The 16,804-nt window shown below is 40.9% G+C and overlaps 1 long non-coding RNA gene across 1 annotated transcript; it reads right to left on the bottom strand.

Annotated features, from left to right (window-relative positions):
• Window positions 1-15,108: 15,108 nt before the first annotated feature.
• On the bottom strand, window positions 15,109-15,912 carry LOC137465008 (uncharacterized). The gene is made up of 2 exons (XR_010994529.1): window positions 15,585-15,912; window positions 15,109-15,486 (listed from the first exon to the last, which is right to left on the bottom strand). It is a non-coding gene; the product is annotated as an uncharacterized lncRNA (long non-coding RNA).
• Between the last annotated feature and the right edge of the window lie 892 nt (window positions 15,913-16,804).

The raw sequence follows: 16,804 nt of genomic DNA on the forward strand, positions 1-16,804 counted from the left end.
TGAAAACATCATGGAATAGATCCTCCTGCAAAATATGCTAAGACACATGGAATATAAAAACCTAATGGGTGACAGCCAACATGGCTTTGCTAAGGGCAAATCAGACCTGACAAATTTGATGGCTTTCGCTGGAGGTGTGACAGCGTTGGTGGGAGAGGGAAGAGCAGCTGACATCATCTACCTGGGCCTGTGCAAAGCATTTGAGATTATTATTCACAATATCCTTGTCCCTGAACCAGATTTTATGGATGGAATATTGGGCGGATAAGGAATATGTCTTGGTTTGAAAAGACAGGTGTCTGTTAAGGAAGGCAGGAGCTTCCCTTGAAACAGAAAATGTAAACCCTCTCCTTCCAAATTATTATAATTTTGAAATTAAAGGACTCTCAGGCAAAAATATGGAGTAGGAATAACAGTTCTTTACTAGGAAAATTAAAAATACAAATACAATAGTGCAAAAAAAAACCCTACTGACAGAGTCAGAATATGACCTGACACCCTGTTGGCCAGGGGGTTGAGAGCAGTCGGATTAAATGTTGGCTGCAGTCGTCCTGGAGTGGCAGGTGTGGTTCTGTTGAAGCAGCGATCTTATAAGAAGGGTGGAATTTTCCTCTTAAGATCCAGTGGTGGTGTAGATGGGCCTGGTTTTCCTCTGGGAATCCAGTTGAAAGCTGGAAATTCCCAGCTCCTCTGAGAATTTATGGGAAAAGCCCAACCGTGGTGTTCCAAATGTCAGATTATATCCAGGTAGGAATGCTTGGCTCCTCCCTCTGGGCAGAGCATCTCACAAGGGGATGATGTAATTTTATCAGTCCTGCAGTGAGGCTCAATGGCCCATGAACAGATGTCTCCCCAGAGGGAGGACTGGTTTGTGGAAGAGATAAAGAAAACTGCCTAATTAACAGAAGACAACTGCCACACCTCTGACAGATGGTGGTAGAATTCACACCCTCAGACACATCTTGCAACTTAAGACAGAATTCCATTCAGAGCTGCTGCCAATGTCTCAATGTCTGGATGCAGAGCAAGCGGCCCCTCCGGTGTCTGGGCTGGGACATCTCTGTTGGCAACATGGACACTGGCACCAACAGTTTTTCAAATTTTCTGAGCTATGTGCTGTGGCAGACATGCTGGAGGGGAGGGATGGATCTTAGAGGGACCTTGGTAAGCTTGAGAAGTGGGTCAGTGTGAACCCTATGAAGTCCAGCAAGACCAAGGTGCTGCACGTGGGTCAGGGCAATCCAAGGCACAGACACAGGCAGGGCAGAGAATGGATTGGAGAGCAGCCCTGAGGAGAAGGACTTGGGAGTGTTGGTTGATGAAAAGCCCAAACATGGCGCAGCAGTAAGAGCTCACAGCACAGAAACGAACAGTGTCCTGAGCTGCATCAGGGGAGGGGATTCTGTACCTCTGCTCTGCTCTTGGGAGACCAATGCTTTGGTGTCCACAACATAAGAAGGACATGGAACCATTGGAACACGTTGGAACAAGAATTATTATATTGTTTCTGCTGGAACAAAAATTATTAGAGGGCTGGAAGTCTTCTCCTATAAAAACAGACTGGGAAAGTTGAAATTGTTCAGCCTGGAGAAAACTAGGCTGTGGGCAAATATTATAGCCCATTCCAGTGTCTAAAGGAGCTAAAAGAAAGCCAGAGATGCTTTTACAAGGGCATGTAGGTACAGGGCAAGGGGTAATGACTTTAAACTGAAAGATGGCAAGTTTTAATCAAACACTAGGAAGAAATTTTTCACTGTGAGGATGGTGAGAGAGTGGCGCAGGTTATCCAGAATTATGGCTGCCACATCTCTGGAAGTTTCCAAGGCCAGGCTGAGCAACCTGGTCTATTGGAAGTTGTTCCTACCCATGGAGCAGGAGTTGGAATGAGACAGCCTCTAAGGTCCCTTTCAACCCACACCTTCCACTGGCTGTCTAATTCCAAGGAACATTTGTTGTGTACATCTTGGAAATCAGCATGGCCAGGTCATTGTGCAGACAAAGGGAGGGCAGGAAGCAATCAGGCATCAGGCAGTTTTCAGGTGACTTTATTAGGTCACTCTCACCCATCTTCACTGTTGGCTGGACAACTGTAAACTGTAGTTTGTTTCTGAAAACTGTTCCCAAGAGAGATGATCTCCTCTAAGAACAGAATGTTGAGTACTCAATCCAAGATCCCAGATTCATACTTATTATTTACATGTTCTCAGAGTATGGTGGTCCAAGCATACTTAATGCAAAAATAAATCTTCGCTTAACTAAGCTCATTTTCTTCTTTGTGAAGTCCAATTTGCTGCAGCTCTGTTTATGTAAGATAGAGATGAATCTTATTAGAAATATTGGATTACAGTAGTCTTGACAGATTAAAACAATTGCAGGAAAATGTGGACCTATTTACACATTGGAATGTACAAGACTGTACCATGACTATACCAACATTACTCCAGATCAGTATTAGTGATTTCTGTTAGGAAAAAAAGTCAACATTTAACATATGGTGATACTTGAAACTTCAGGGTTTTTTGGAAGTTTTAGAGAACTGTAGGGTATTTAACAAAAAATTGTTGTATTGAACAACAAAATTTACTGAGATACAAAGCCTTTTATAGTGCAGTATAATAGAGATTTAGAAATTAAGATATTTAACTCTTTAAAAATGGAAGAAAGGGCTGCTTATAATATATACACAGCACAGCTGTACTAAATTATTTCATCATCAGAATGTCCCTTTCTACATTTTACTGAGAAATGGTGAAATCTGTGTCTGTCCCACAGGGTAGAAATTCTGATTATGTTAAAGTCTTTGTGATGACTAATGGAAGTTAAGACAAGTAGTTTGCATTTGGCCTTTTTCTTTTCTTTTTTTTTTTTTTAATGAATCTGTAATAGAAACTAATTAGCTTGTCATTTTACCTATCTTCTCATGATGTGTCTTAACAACACAATGTCACACATGCTTTAGTTAATTTTTGTGGATGCCTCAAACAAGGAAGTTTTGGACCCAAACACTTTTTTGGTTCTCAGAAATCCCTTCTTCTCCTTCATGAACAAAATAATGGAAATGTACTCCACTCTTACTAATTTAAAGACTTTTTAGGCCACTTTACTAAGCATTTTCAATATTTGTTTCTAAAGGGCTTCTTTCTAAGTTGCTGTTTTAGACAGTGTGAAGAAAATTTGAGATTATTTAGGTAATGTTCAAGAATTACTCAAAAGACAGAAATTGATTACTCGTGTACTTCCTTTAAACTGGCTTTCTACCTGTATCACCTTATATAGGCTTGGTGTTGGATGATGAAATAATTCAAAAAAAGTAGTGGTACACAGAATCTGTAAAACTCCTTTGAGTTTGAATGGGCATAGTTACAAGGATCTCTTATGTGTAGAAGAGGAGAATTGTACATAAGAGTTCTGTTAAAAAAACCAAACAGTAATAAAGAGATGCTCAATTAGGTCTTACAGGGTTTCTGCACAGTTTCTCACTCTTCTTGACTATCTTTTCACAAAAATCTGGCATCAAGGATAAATACTGACATAAGTATGCCTATGTTATGCATATGCAAAGTCTTATTCCACCTTGATGAATTTTGGTGAACACTTCATTACCATCTCGTCTGAAATTGTGAAATTCCACACCTGTGGAATAAGTTGCTGGCAAACGTGCACAAGGATATCAGAAACTCATCCAGAGAGGAGGAATCTCAACAGTGGTGAGTCAGGCTGATACAACCACTGCCTGTGGATGGAGAGCTCTGTAAACTCATCGCCAGGAGAAGGCCAGGTGAGATGTCAGAGTGCTTGGTCACTGAAATGTGATTTCACCCACTCCCTTGGTCAGCACCCAGAGAAGAAGTCATTCAGCAACAGTGATTAAAGGCCCTGGGTGTGGGTCCATGTGCGAACACCTCCATGCCTTAGTGAGAATGGCCTTCTACCTGCCAGTCAAATCCCAGTCTGCAACTTTGGCTGCTCTGTGACTGTTGTTTCAAAATATGACTGTCAACCTGTCCTTGGAAATTCTGAGGACAGGCATAGTTTCAAAAAAACCCAACCCCGCTCAGGACATTCATGTTGTCTACTACAGACACTGCAGCCCTTGCAGTTCACCCAGCTCAGTATCCCCAGAGGAAAGTCTGTGTTCTGTCCCTCACCTCAGTTATCTAACACATATCTGAGTTTAGAAAGAACTTCCAAATCCTGTCTGGCTTGTAAAGTTGCTTTCTCTTGGTGGAGGTGGATGGGGAACAAAACTCACTAGACTCACAGTCTAGTGAAAACATCACTGAACATCTGGGACTAAGGAAGTGTCGACACTAAAAACAGCCACCACTTAAAATGCCAGCAGTTACAGAGGTTGATGTGTTATGGCATCAGTATCAGGCAGCTGCTCCCATACTCAGAAAGGGAGAAACTTGGGGGTGTCTCATTTAGTCCTGGTAAGTGCTGGGCACCAGGAGGTCTCTCATGTTGTGTGTGCTGTGTACAAGGCTGCAGCTTTCAATGGATTCCCTTCCCAAAGCTCTATTAGGAAGAAGAACTCATCATTGTTCACTGTCTGAGACGAGATAATGGGGGAAGGCAAAACTCCTCCCCTGCTATCTCCCCACAGACTTTGAACAGGTAACTACCTGGAAAAGTCTTTGAATCTCTTAGAGGGAATTCATGGGTCTCCTTTGTCAAGCTGAAAGAAGTGTTCCTGCTCTTGCCAATGCTGAGCTGTGTGACAGCATGCTACTAAATCTGCTTTTAGCTGCTTCAGAGGTATGTGAAGCAAGGAAGAAAGCAGAGTATCAGTAGGTGAGCTTTTAATGGGGTGGGAGACAGACTGCTGCTCTTTTTCTCCATCATTCTGGAGACCATCATGAAAAATGTTGCTATTTCCTTCACTCTCCTGAGGTTTTGCACTGTTACTGTACCTCCACTCAAAACTGTCATTCTCCAGGTGTGCCACCCTGAGCGATCCCTCAGGTTTGTATATGTCTCTGCAAGAAGGTATGACATGCAACTTTCATCTCCAGCTTGGTGACAAAAGAACAAATGCAGCTCTCCAGCAGCCTAAAGAAAGTCCTGCTGTGTTTTTCCACCCTTAGTAATATTAGACCAGCGTTAGAAATATAGGGAGATAGTAAGAGTCACTAGGCTTAAAATAAAGCCAAAATCCAGCTCCATGTTACCATTCCATGTCCCATCACTCCTCTTACGTACAGTATCTAAACACATTTGTCTGGGGCATCTAAAGTTGTCTTTTTTTTTTTTTAGAGGTACTAGTTTAATGTTTAGCTGTCTTCTTTATGCAAGTGAGTATTTAGAAGTGCATTCAAAAATCTTTCTTGCTTCATATTGATTATACCTGGTTTGGTTCTTAGTGCTTTGGACAGTTAAATGGAAGTAGTTCTTGCTTCCTACAAGTCTTTGCCTCATTGCTTTGTACAGACAGTGCTGGGCCAGATTTGCAGTAATTGGGAGAAGAATATTCTCCAGCTCTGCCATATTTATTATTCTTTTACCTGATTTTTTTTCCAATGTCATCTTTTCTTTCCATCAGAACTGCTAATGGCAGCAAGCCTGTAACATACTATTTCTGCTTGAAGTGAGACTTTTGGGTCATTGTACAGCTCCTTGAAGATGTGGAGTCTATTGAGAAATGTTTTTCTCCTCTGTATAGGTCTTTCACATTCATTGGGCATTTAGTGGGATATGCTCTGTGGAGAGTGGTAGCCATGGAGACTCCTGGATTTCCAAGATTTTGTTGGCTGTGGCTTCCACCTAAACAACACCTGGGTCTGCTCTCTGGAAGCCTCAAAAGCTTGATGTGTAGCTTACACTAAAGATAATCCATTTGATTTCAGGGAGAATTCTGTCACTGTCAAGGACTGCTCAGCATGGTTGTGTTTGCTCTTCTGCTTTTTAAGCTTCCAACCTTCCATTTAAGGAATTCCACCAATTCCTGACTATGTGGAGATGAGGAAACAAATGGCTCAACAGAATCACTGCCTTCATGACAGAGGGCAACTAGTAACAGAGCTCTGACCAGACATTTCAACTCCAAGAACAAATCCAGATCTTTCCACAGTTCCCAAGTAAAATTTTATCGAGCCTTTTCACAATTACTCTTTCTTTTCTATGGCATCACCTGCAAACAGAATCACAGTGTGTGTATGCAAATGGAGAATGTGACCCAAGCTTAATAATTTCTTAAGGATTTGTTGTTACAGACAGTCAGGTGGGAGTGAAGCATCACATCCCCAGCAGTAGATTTTTAAAAAGCACACTCTGATTTTTAGTCTGGTTTTCATGTAAGAAAAAGTAGGCCTCAAATGCTTGTGAAAATGTGGATACCAACAAGAATTTAGGTTGCTCTCTTTGATGAGAGGGAGAAAACCTAATAATCACAGTTATAGAAATTTATTTTTTTTAAACAAGAAAAAAGAAAATCAATGAATGCAAACATCCATACCCTGTTACTAATCCTACACTTAATCTGACTAAGTGCTGTTGATTTTGCATGTGAGAGAAGATGTGTCTTTGACAGGAAGTTTGAGAAAGTGACAATTTAACTGGCAATTCCCCTGTTGCTACTGAGATCAAAGGCACACCAAAGCTGTTAACCTGGAATAGAAAGTGTGAAAAGAAGCAACAGATACCTCAGGAAAACAGCTACTTTACAGTATTGCTGCAAGAACTAAATTTCTTCACTTGTTTTTGGCATTGCTCCCTGTATCTGACTCAGTGATATTTTCCTAGCCGCCCTTATGGTATTTTTTTTTTTTTTTTTTTGCTCCTAAGAACCAGTTTGGATAATAACGGCTCTTTAATGTCTGTCTTGCACACCTGGTATTTGTCATACCATCTCCAGTTCTCCCATACATGGTGGCTCAGTCATTTGGCTTTGAAAATGTAGATGGGCCTTAATAGAGAGTGCAGGTGCAATATCCTTCCTCCCTCCACTTGCTGATGAAAAGTTAGATCAGATCCCTGGAATCCCTGTGTGCCACATGTCCCACTGCTTTGAATGGAACAGTGTTATGGACCTGCATGGAGCGGATGGTCCCTCCTTCAACTGAGCACTCTGAATGGGTCTCTCTGCTGTAGAAGAAATATTTGCTCTCGGCTGGCAAGGTGGGACTGTAGAAACAGCAAGTGAGTCTGTTCTGCTTATTTAAATGTTTCTCCTTTCTCAAAGCAGTTATCTGGTTAGATTTCACTTCATTATTCATCAAGCCTTGGTGAGCTGCCTGCATGCAGAGTCAGTAAGGGGTTTCCAGAACTACGGCTTTACCTTGGTAATCCAGGACCCACGGAAATGACCTCTGACTAAGAGTAGGCTTGAACCTTTTTTAGGGCTTTGAAGGGTGTTTTGTTCCAGCCAACAAAAGCAGGACAGCCTTTTCTGCAGAGGAGCTGTGCTCCACATAGCCACCACTCTTTGCCAAGGACTTCCCCTGGCAGCACTGTGTTTGGAGAGAATTCAGGCCTTCCCTGACAAAAAAATGGTACAAGAGAAAATGAACATGATGGGAAGTGCAGAATATTCTCCCTTGTGTGGACAACTTAAAATTTTTATTGTGTTTTTCCCAAAGAAAAACCGGCCCTACTCTGCAATGAATCAATGAGGATTTAGTAATATGAACAAATGAACTTTGAATTGTGCAATTGAGTCTTTCAAACTGCACTATCAGGAACTATATTGTCTGCACCTCTTTAAAAGTCCAATTTGTTCCTAAGCCACGAATAGTTTAAATTGTCAGTGATTTTGTGAAAATCAATGAGGATCATGCAGATAGAACTCAGAGTATAATTTTAACCATAAATTATGCACCTGATGAATCCTATCCCATGGTCACAATAGACAACAGAGGTCCACAGAAGTACAGTATCCTTGTTGCTTTTATTCCCTTTCCATGTGCTACTTCCTGTGTTGGTGATCAGGAGGGAAACATCAGTTACAAACCTCTTGGCTCTGGAAAACAGGCAACATTCTTAGTGATGCATTTGAAAAAGTGCTTTTAGATAAACTGTATACAGCATATAATTTATCTTTCAAGCGTTCTGTCAATTTTTCCATTGAGAAAACTCCTCAGGTTTTTCCAAAGCCGATGTTCTCTCTGGTGAGCTCTGCTCTTTTCCCAACAGTGGCTCATAATGCTTCTTGCAGCTATAAGAAGATTATTAATCAGTTTAACTTGACAGATGTTAAGTCTTCAAACTGCTAACCTCACAAAAATTCCAGCAGACTCCCAAAAATATCTTGATATAATCTTAGCAATATGGAGCCTGATCCTCCTTGCAGGTCTCTGGCAGTTCTGCTTGAGCTGGTGGTATGCATGGTATGTGAATGTACCTGTGCAAGGCTACCAAAAACAAAACTGGTTCCCAAACTTGTGAATAAATTCATTTTCAAATGAAGAAAGAAGGGGAAAAAAAATCCTTATTGTTTTAGTGCTGAAGAGGATCAGAGGATTAAACCCCATAATTCTTTTTCTTGACAAACATCTTCATAAAAATTTCTGTATCAGTGTTTTCCTTTCTTGTTGCTCTGGTTTTTGGTGGAAAGGTGGTAACTCACTGCTGAATTTACATGAGGGATGTAAATTCTTGGATCAAATGGGAAGCTTTTACCTGAAGCATGGTGTGTGGCTGTGATGGCAGCAGCTTGGAGCGGAAAATTCTTGATGGATTCCTCCCAGAGCAGGAGGCATGGGCAGGGACAGAGAGACAGTGGTGGGCTTGGTTCAGAGACACACATTGTGCTCATTCTGAGCCAGCAAGAAAATCAGCAAGAGGAGCAAAAAACCACACAGAGATGTAAATGAAAGCATATAAAAGAAAAATTAAAAAGAAGTTAAACAAGACCTTAGAACAGAAATTTTCTCCAAAATCTCTCAAATCTCTCACTGCTTTTTATGCTGGGAAAAAAAAATAATAATTAAAAAAAATGGAGTCTTTCAAGCATCTTCTCAGCATCTTCTTGGCAAGTCCTGTTGATAGCATTGACAGTTTTTGTCTCCAAGGAGGACAAGAAAATATAGAGGGAGACATGTCCATAATGAAGTTTCATAATGGACCACTGGCATAGGAAGCAGCACCGGCAAAAGTACATCTCGCACATGTCTAGATGAGGTAGAAACCAAGGCCAGTTTCTTCCTTAAAGCTTTTTGGATCCTACCCACATATTTCTCATTTTTGCATAAAACCTGCTGAACTGTTGCTGTGACCAGTTGCTTCTTCATTTGAGTCATCCCCTTTCAATATACAAACCAGATGGTGGCTGTTCTCCATGAAAAGAGCTATTGTTGCATCTTTTTTGGGTGTGTGTGTTAGTAAATGTGATTTAAATGACTTGGAAAAAAATATTGACAATTTTTTTTATTGGAAAAGCTTGTGTCTCTCAATTTTCTGCTGTCATCGAAATGAAGAAATTACTTACAATTTAAATTTGCCAAAACCTTGGGATTTTCCTGCATAATATAATTATCTTGTAAGTTTTGAAAACCTGTTTTGAAGTTTTCTGTTTTTCTCAATGATAAAATGCAGAGAGAAATAAAATAATTTCGTTGCTTGCTTGTTTTAAAGTCATCATTTTAGAGCTGTTTGAAGCTAAAGGAGCTTTAAACACTTTTGTAGAAAACCCCTTTCATTTTCAATCAGCCCCACTGTACTTTAATGCACAGAGCAGGAGATACAACACCCAAGTTATGAAGTTAGGGTGAGCTGAACTCACGTGATATGGTCACAACTCTGACACACTAATTTTAATTTTTTTAGTATTTCACTTGTGTGCCTGAAGAGTCTTACAAAATATCCTCTTAGTGCTGCTGAAGAGAACTAGGAATGAATTATAACTGTTGGAGGATCTCCACCACTGTAAGGTCTTATAAAAAGAATTTAATGAACCTTTGACAGGAATAGGTTTGGTTTTCGTGACTCAGTTTTAGGGTAGTGGAACAGGATAGATAATGGCTTTGCATCCTTGTCTCCAAAAAGGATGATCTTACTGAATATTTGTAAAAGTCTATAGGCTCCAGTAATTCTGGAGTTGCAGAACTCCTAAAGCTCAGTGCAGAACACATTTTAGAAAACCAACCCACCCTGATACCAGGGCTGCTCTGGTGGGTAAATTATCTATCTTATCAGGAAAAGGGCATTGATGCTTTGATTTCTGTGGGCAGGAACTCTGATCTTTAGTGGACGATTCTGACCAAGAGAAGGTTTTGTCCTTGTGGTGGTGCAGCAGCACCTTGTGTTGTCTCCCATTTTCTTCACACCTCTGTGCACAGCCAAGGAAGGTTTGATTTATATTTCAATTGTACAGCAATTTACCAGACAGTAATTTTTTGAGTTTTTTTGAAATTACAGAGAAGTGACTTAGAAAAATTTTCCCTTTGGAAAATATCCAATGCTTTGACGTAGTCCTGAAATAATCCCTGAAATTCATTATAATCAAACCTTAGTCAAAGACAGACTATACTACATTCTCCAACTAACAAGCTGCTTTTTCTGAATTTAAATATTGGAATGAAAACAATAGGTGAAATTTCCCAGTACACAATGAAACCTGATGTTTGTCAAAACCTATCATACTGAGTTCTTCTAGCTCTTCAAACAAAAACTGTGAGTGTTTTTTCATTTTTTTTAACTTTGATTTTTAAAACTTTACAGTAATACATCACTGTTCTGCACAGAATAAGGATATAAGCAGAAATCTCTCAGTTTCTAGATTTCTACCCATGCTCCAACTTTGTGTGGAAATCCATTTACAGAATCAAGCAAAATAAGTTGACAAGTAAACACAAACTTCTTCCTTGGCTACTGGGAGAGGGAGAAAATTATTCTAAAATCTAATTTATTCTAAAATCTAAAATCTAATCCAAGCCAGAGGAAGGCTTCAGAAGTCTGTGTGTGTATGGCAGAGCAATGCTGCTTCAGAACTTACCTTGAACAGCCATGTTCCCTGCAGTCCCTGGTATAGCTGACACAATTAAGCATTGCATAAGGGGTTCTTGGAGAATTGTAATCACCACTTTCATGCAGAGGAGCAGCATGCAAGGCATTGGCATCAAAAACTTTCCGGAACTGTTTTTTCAACTAGTGCAGAAAACAAGCAGTTAGACTGAAAACGACTGAAAGTGTTTTTTGATTTGGGAATGATGGGGTTTAATGTTTTTAAAATGTACTTAAGTCAAATTCTAAGGTAGGCAGTTTCTTCCTCTAGGTGCATACAGGGTATTTCTCAGCAGATCTTTTTAAAAGGTATAAACACTTAAATAGGTGCAGTTCAACATTTCTGTAATTACAGTAATTTTTGGTTATTCATGTCCTGATCTATAATTTGGAGGGATTCAAAGACCAGCCATGTTTAGCAGTCACCATGTCTAATGTGTTCAGCTCTGCAGCTCTGAGCCAAGAATGAGTGGTATGTGCATACCAGAGCAAATGGGAAAAAAGGTCTGTGAGCATTCATTGAAATTCAGAAGTCAGTTTTAATTCAATGATGTTCATGGAATGTTCCCATTCACTTCCTACAATCAGATTTTGAGCATTTGTGCAAGAAATCAACCAGGCCACAATTTTGGTCTGGGTTTTCTTTGCAAGTTAATTTTAAATTGAATATTTAAAACACGGATTTCTGGGGGAAAAAATTGAAAGTACGAAACATTAATAATATTTTCAAGCTGGGTTTAGTTGCTTAGATGATGTCATTATGCTCTGCCAGTTCCTTCTTGGATGCTTTTCATGCGTGACCAAGTGTCTGCAGATCAAACCATATAGACAAATCTAGCTACTACATTTTCTTACTGATTTCATGCAAAAACCCAGTTTGGAGTAATACAATCTTGGGACTGGTTCACCATAAATGTGATAAAGAAAACAGATAGTTTTAAAGTTAATGAAATCAGGAATCAAGAGAGTATATTTCATCCTGTTGGATCCTGGATTTTTTTCCCTCTCTGGTTTGATTCAGGAATAATGGTCTTGCCATCAGTGGAGCTTCATTAGACTGGATTTTTTTTTTAACTGCTGCCCCAGCAGAGACAGGATTTTGCATTTAGCATTAATAAACAGGTAAGTCAGGAGATGCTGAACCTCACCTGAGTTCCCTACAGTCGTTAAGTCATTGGTATTTCCTGAGTTACAAATACGTGTACAGACCCCATGCCACAGAATCTTAGGCTGGTTTGGGTTGGAAGGGACCTTAAAGCCCATCCACTCCCATCCTCTGCCATGGGGACACCTTTTGCTATCCCAGGTTGCTCCAAGCCCCATCCAGCCTGGCCTTGGACACCTCCAGAGACAGGGCATTCACAGCTGCTCTGTGAAGGATGAAAGGAGCTTGGTGGGTGTGAAATACGTGACAAATGTTCTCTTTGAGAGAGGAAAAAAATGCTCTGTTACAGAAAAAAAATATATATAATTTCATTAGGAACTGAGAAGAAATTAATTTTTCAAGGTGTTCGTTTAAAGTTTGAAAGATTTTGACAAGTAAAGGGCTTAGTAGTTCCATGAAATAGTGTAATCTTTTGGTTACGCTGTTGCTGCCCATGTCAGTCTACTTATATATATGCCCAGGGTTAAGATCAAGGGCATTTTTCAAAAACTTTATTTAATTCCTGGATTGCAATTCAAGTAAAAATCAAAGATACCTAAGAACATCTTGTGACTTGTAAAAGTTTCCCTTCTTGATGTTAAAAATGCTGTTGAAGATCTCTTCTCCTTTATCTTATGATCAGTGTTACCCAGTGTGATCTGGATTACTCAATTCTCACTAAAAATTCTTTGGTAAAGACTATTTTTGGGTTTTTCAAAAAAAATTTTACAATTATGTATGAAATTTCAGATGCCTTGTTTGTTTAATATATTTCTGCTAAGATCTGCTAATGAAATTTAGAGGACAGAGAAACACAAGTATTTGCTTTTTTTAAAATAGGAATGAGATTTAATTAATGAGACTGCAATCACTGCAAAGAAGAAAACCACCATAAGAGCAAACTAAGGGAGTCATGAACCAGCACACAAGAATTCTTAGCTGCTATATTTTTCAGTTGTGTTCCTCAAGTAATGATAATTTTTCCTCCTGATAGTCCTAACACGCGGAGAGTGAGGTGTGAGATTTCTGTGACTTTGTGACTGTGGGGTCAGGATCTCTCACCCATGTGTAGGAAAAGTGAATATGTGCACACATTCTCCTTGTGCTCCCTGAGTAATGGTCAAATTCTGCCTACTGGAATGGCACCAGCTGTCTGCTTTGATTTTTTTTTTTTGTTTTAATATTTTTTACAAGCGTATTTTTTACAAATTTACAGTGCCCTTCTCTGTTAGAGGAGTTATTTCCACATCTTCAGGTTGGATGCGAAACGAAATCTGGAGTCAGCACACACCAAAAAATTCCTTCCACTGGAAGAACCTGGGGGAGATCCCCTAATGATGACAGCAAAAAAGGTTTCACTGACAACACTGGACACTTCTTCTCAGCTGTCATCTCAGTCTTCTTCTGAGTTAGAACATTAACTTCATTATGGCTTTCGTATGGCACACACATGGAGGACACACCAGACCCTACAGAGGCTTTGTTGTAATATGGAAGAACAGTGGCAAATATACAACAGCAGCCTGAGTGGGGGATCCAAACCATAGTTTTACGTTAATCCATGACAACTGACTAATGGAGTCATACCGACTGGGCAATGTTACAGGAGACAGGGTGGGAAAAGCCAAGAGCTGTGTTTTTAGGATGTGCAGATGTGTTTAAGGCAATAGGCCTGCAACACTCAGGAGCATGTGCAAGCCAAATTGTGCCTCCAAGACTCCCCAGCCAGAGCCCCAGTGCATGTGCCTGCCTGTTCAAGGATAATTTGTCATTTGGAAAACATGCAACAAACCACCAGTTTATTTGGACAGCCTTTTGGCCCAGTTCTAGGCTTGATTCGGCCCCTGCAACCTGTGACCTTAGTGCTGCTGAATGGGTGTAAGGGAGCAGACCATTTATTTTTGTGTTGCTTTTTAAACAATGGATGTGTTGAAATCCTAGGGAAAGCTGGAGCTACTCACCATGTTTCACAAAACATATCCCAATCAAGTTATGAACTGATGGTTTTACCCTATTAGGCTTCCTGGTGGAATGGTAAGAACTCCAGGTGAAGGAAGACGCCTAAAAAGCAACATGCCTCTTCTGCTGTCTTTTTAGTTTGGGGATTTTGTTCTGAATTAGTGAGTGATGCAAAAATTAAACAGCTCTGCTGTATTTTATGGAAATTAAGAATCTCTACCACGTAAATGATACTTCTCCACACTCTTGTGTGCTATATATATATTGCTATAGACCACTGTCTATAAAATGTGACACCAAGAGCAAGTACAGCCTTCTCATGCTCATGTTCCAGTAGTTTTTTGTGATCTTTGCAGCAAAGGAACCTTCTACATCTAGAAAATATGGTTCAAAGTTTTTGGTTCTGTCAGGCAGAGGTGCACCAAAGTTTTTGGTTCTGTCAGCCTGCAGAGATCTCCTGCAGGTTTTATTCTGTATTTCACTGTTAGCTCCTTCACCAGCACAAGGCCAGCACAACTCTTTTGTGCTTACCTAATTGTGACAGTTATTTCTACAGATCCTTTTTTTTTTTTTCTCCTAATTTTCAATAGTTTAAGTGCAGTTATGTGTATATTTGTCAAGGAGAACATGTTTAAAAAAAAAAAAAAAAATACAGCCTTGGAATCTCTTGGAATGTTCATACATTGGAATCTGTTAATGTTGACACAGGCCTTTCTGACACATTTTTTCCTGCCTCTGCTGCTTCTGATTTCCAACAATGCCTCAGAAAAAAATAAAAAATCCCTGAGCCAGAAGAGTGGGAGCAGCTCCCCACATCTCTACTATTTAACCTACAGTAGTTTGGGGTAGGAAGCTGGAGTGAGCAGAGCAACACACAGACACACAAAATCCCCCCCAAAATGGAAACTGAAGTATCCAAGAGCTTGAGTTTTGGTGGCTGGGAGAAGGCATTTCAAAACAGACCAGGTTACACAGCTGACTTATGGATGGAGAAGCTGCAGGGTAAAGAGGGACACAGGGACAGAGAGGAGGTGTGGAGATTCGAGCTTCCTTCAAAAAACACTTGCTGAAAGTTAAAAGGAGAATTTCTTGAATATCCCGTGCTGGTATCAGTGCAATCTCTGGGCAGGTTCAGTGCCAACGATTTGGAATTTCCTGGGGAAAAACTGTTGTGTCAAAAGAAAATGTCTGAGCAGCTCTAGAGCTTAGCCAGGATAACATCACCACCCATGGGACCACTCACAACACACCACAGAGCCACACACCTCACTGTGCCATTTCACTGCCTGGAATTTAAGATCTCTTAGCAACCAAAGGAAGATGGTTGGTGTGTTTGCCCATATTATTTCAAGTCATAAAGCTGACAGGAAAAGAATTCCTCTTTTGCAATTAGTTGTTCCCTTGGGAGGGACCATCTGCAATGTTCCCATGAACCATTCTGAATCCTGCACAAAGAAAGGATAGAAAGCTGATAAGCAGGGCATTTAGGCTCTGCATGAGGGACCTTGCATACAGGGTTTTCTGCAAGGCTTCAAGGACTTACCAGTGGTTCTCATTCACACAGGTGTTATCTACCAAGCCTGTTATAAGGCCTGAACTAAGGCTGAGAATAAAAATCTGATAAAAGAACAATGGTTCTTTCAACGTGGTAAGGATGTTTGTAACTCTGCATAATTAGGTGAGAATTACAGGACGTCTATTTTCTACCCACAAAAACACCTCCCATAGTATTTTACTGATATGGCCATGCTGATGTTCTTGCAAACAGAAAAAAAATTTCTGCTTCAAAAATGTTCTGCTTCTGTCTCTCTAGTTTTGATATATGTTGTGCTGTTTTACTAATTTATATCTATGCATGGTAATTATCTTTCACCCTTAAATAAGACCTTGACGGAAAAAGATTTTCTTTCTTCCACAGTGTACAGTTTGGACAGTTTCCTGTGTCCAGAGAGAAGCTCATGCTTGATAAATTCCCTGCTTGCATTTGTACCTATAATAGTGGAAATTTCCCTTTTCTGCCCTCGTCTCTCCCTATGCCAGCAAGTAGGTTCTGGTGGTTTAGGTTTTCTGACTGTCATGGGTTGTTGAATGATTCACAGAGCAGCCTGAAGCAGCTATCCTTGTGAAATCCTCTGATTTAGCAGTAAGCCCTGGGCTGGACTTTATGAGCTCCATGGTGCCTTGCCAACTTCATCCTGGGCTGGTTTAGAAGAAAGCTTACAAGCCTGCTTGTGCCCTTGGGTAGAAACAGAGATTTCTGCCGGGGTCCAGAGGCCTGTTGGTGTCATTTGCTGCACTGGTGCTGCTCTTGAGCTCTGACAGAATCACAGAATCACAGAACAGCTTGGCTTGGAAGGGACCTTTAAGGTCACCTCATTCCATCCCCTGTCATGGCAGGGACACCTCCCAATGTGCGTGCCAGGCTGCTCCCAGCCCCAGTGTCCAGCCTGGCCTCGGGCACTGCCAGGGATCCAGGGGCAGCCCCAGCTGCTCTGGGCACCCTGTGCCAGGGCCTGCCCACCCTGCCAGGGAGCAATTCCTGATTGCCAGTGTCCCATCCAGCCCTGCCCTGTGGCCCTGGGAGCCGTTCCCTGTGTCCCGTCCCTCCAGCCCTCGGCAATTGTCTCTCTCCATCTTTCCTGCAGCCCCTCCAGGCCCTGCAAGGCCACCCTGAGCTCAGCCCAAAGCTTCTCCTGCCCAGGTGAGCAATGGCAGCTGTGCCAGCCTTTCCTGCCGGCAGAGCTGCTGCGTCCCTCTGCTCAT

Source organism: Anomalospiza imberbis, chromosome Z (assembly GCF_031753505.1).
Source record: "Anomalospiza imberbis isolate Cuckoo-Finch-1a 21T00152 chromosome Z, ASM3175350v1, whole genome shotgun sequence".
Lineage (NCBI taxonomy): Eukaryota > Metazoa > Chordata > Aves > Passeriformes > Viduidae > Anomalospiza > Anomalospiza imberbis.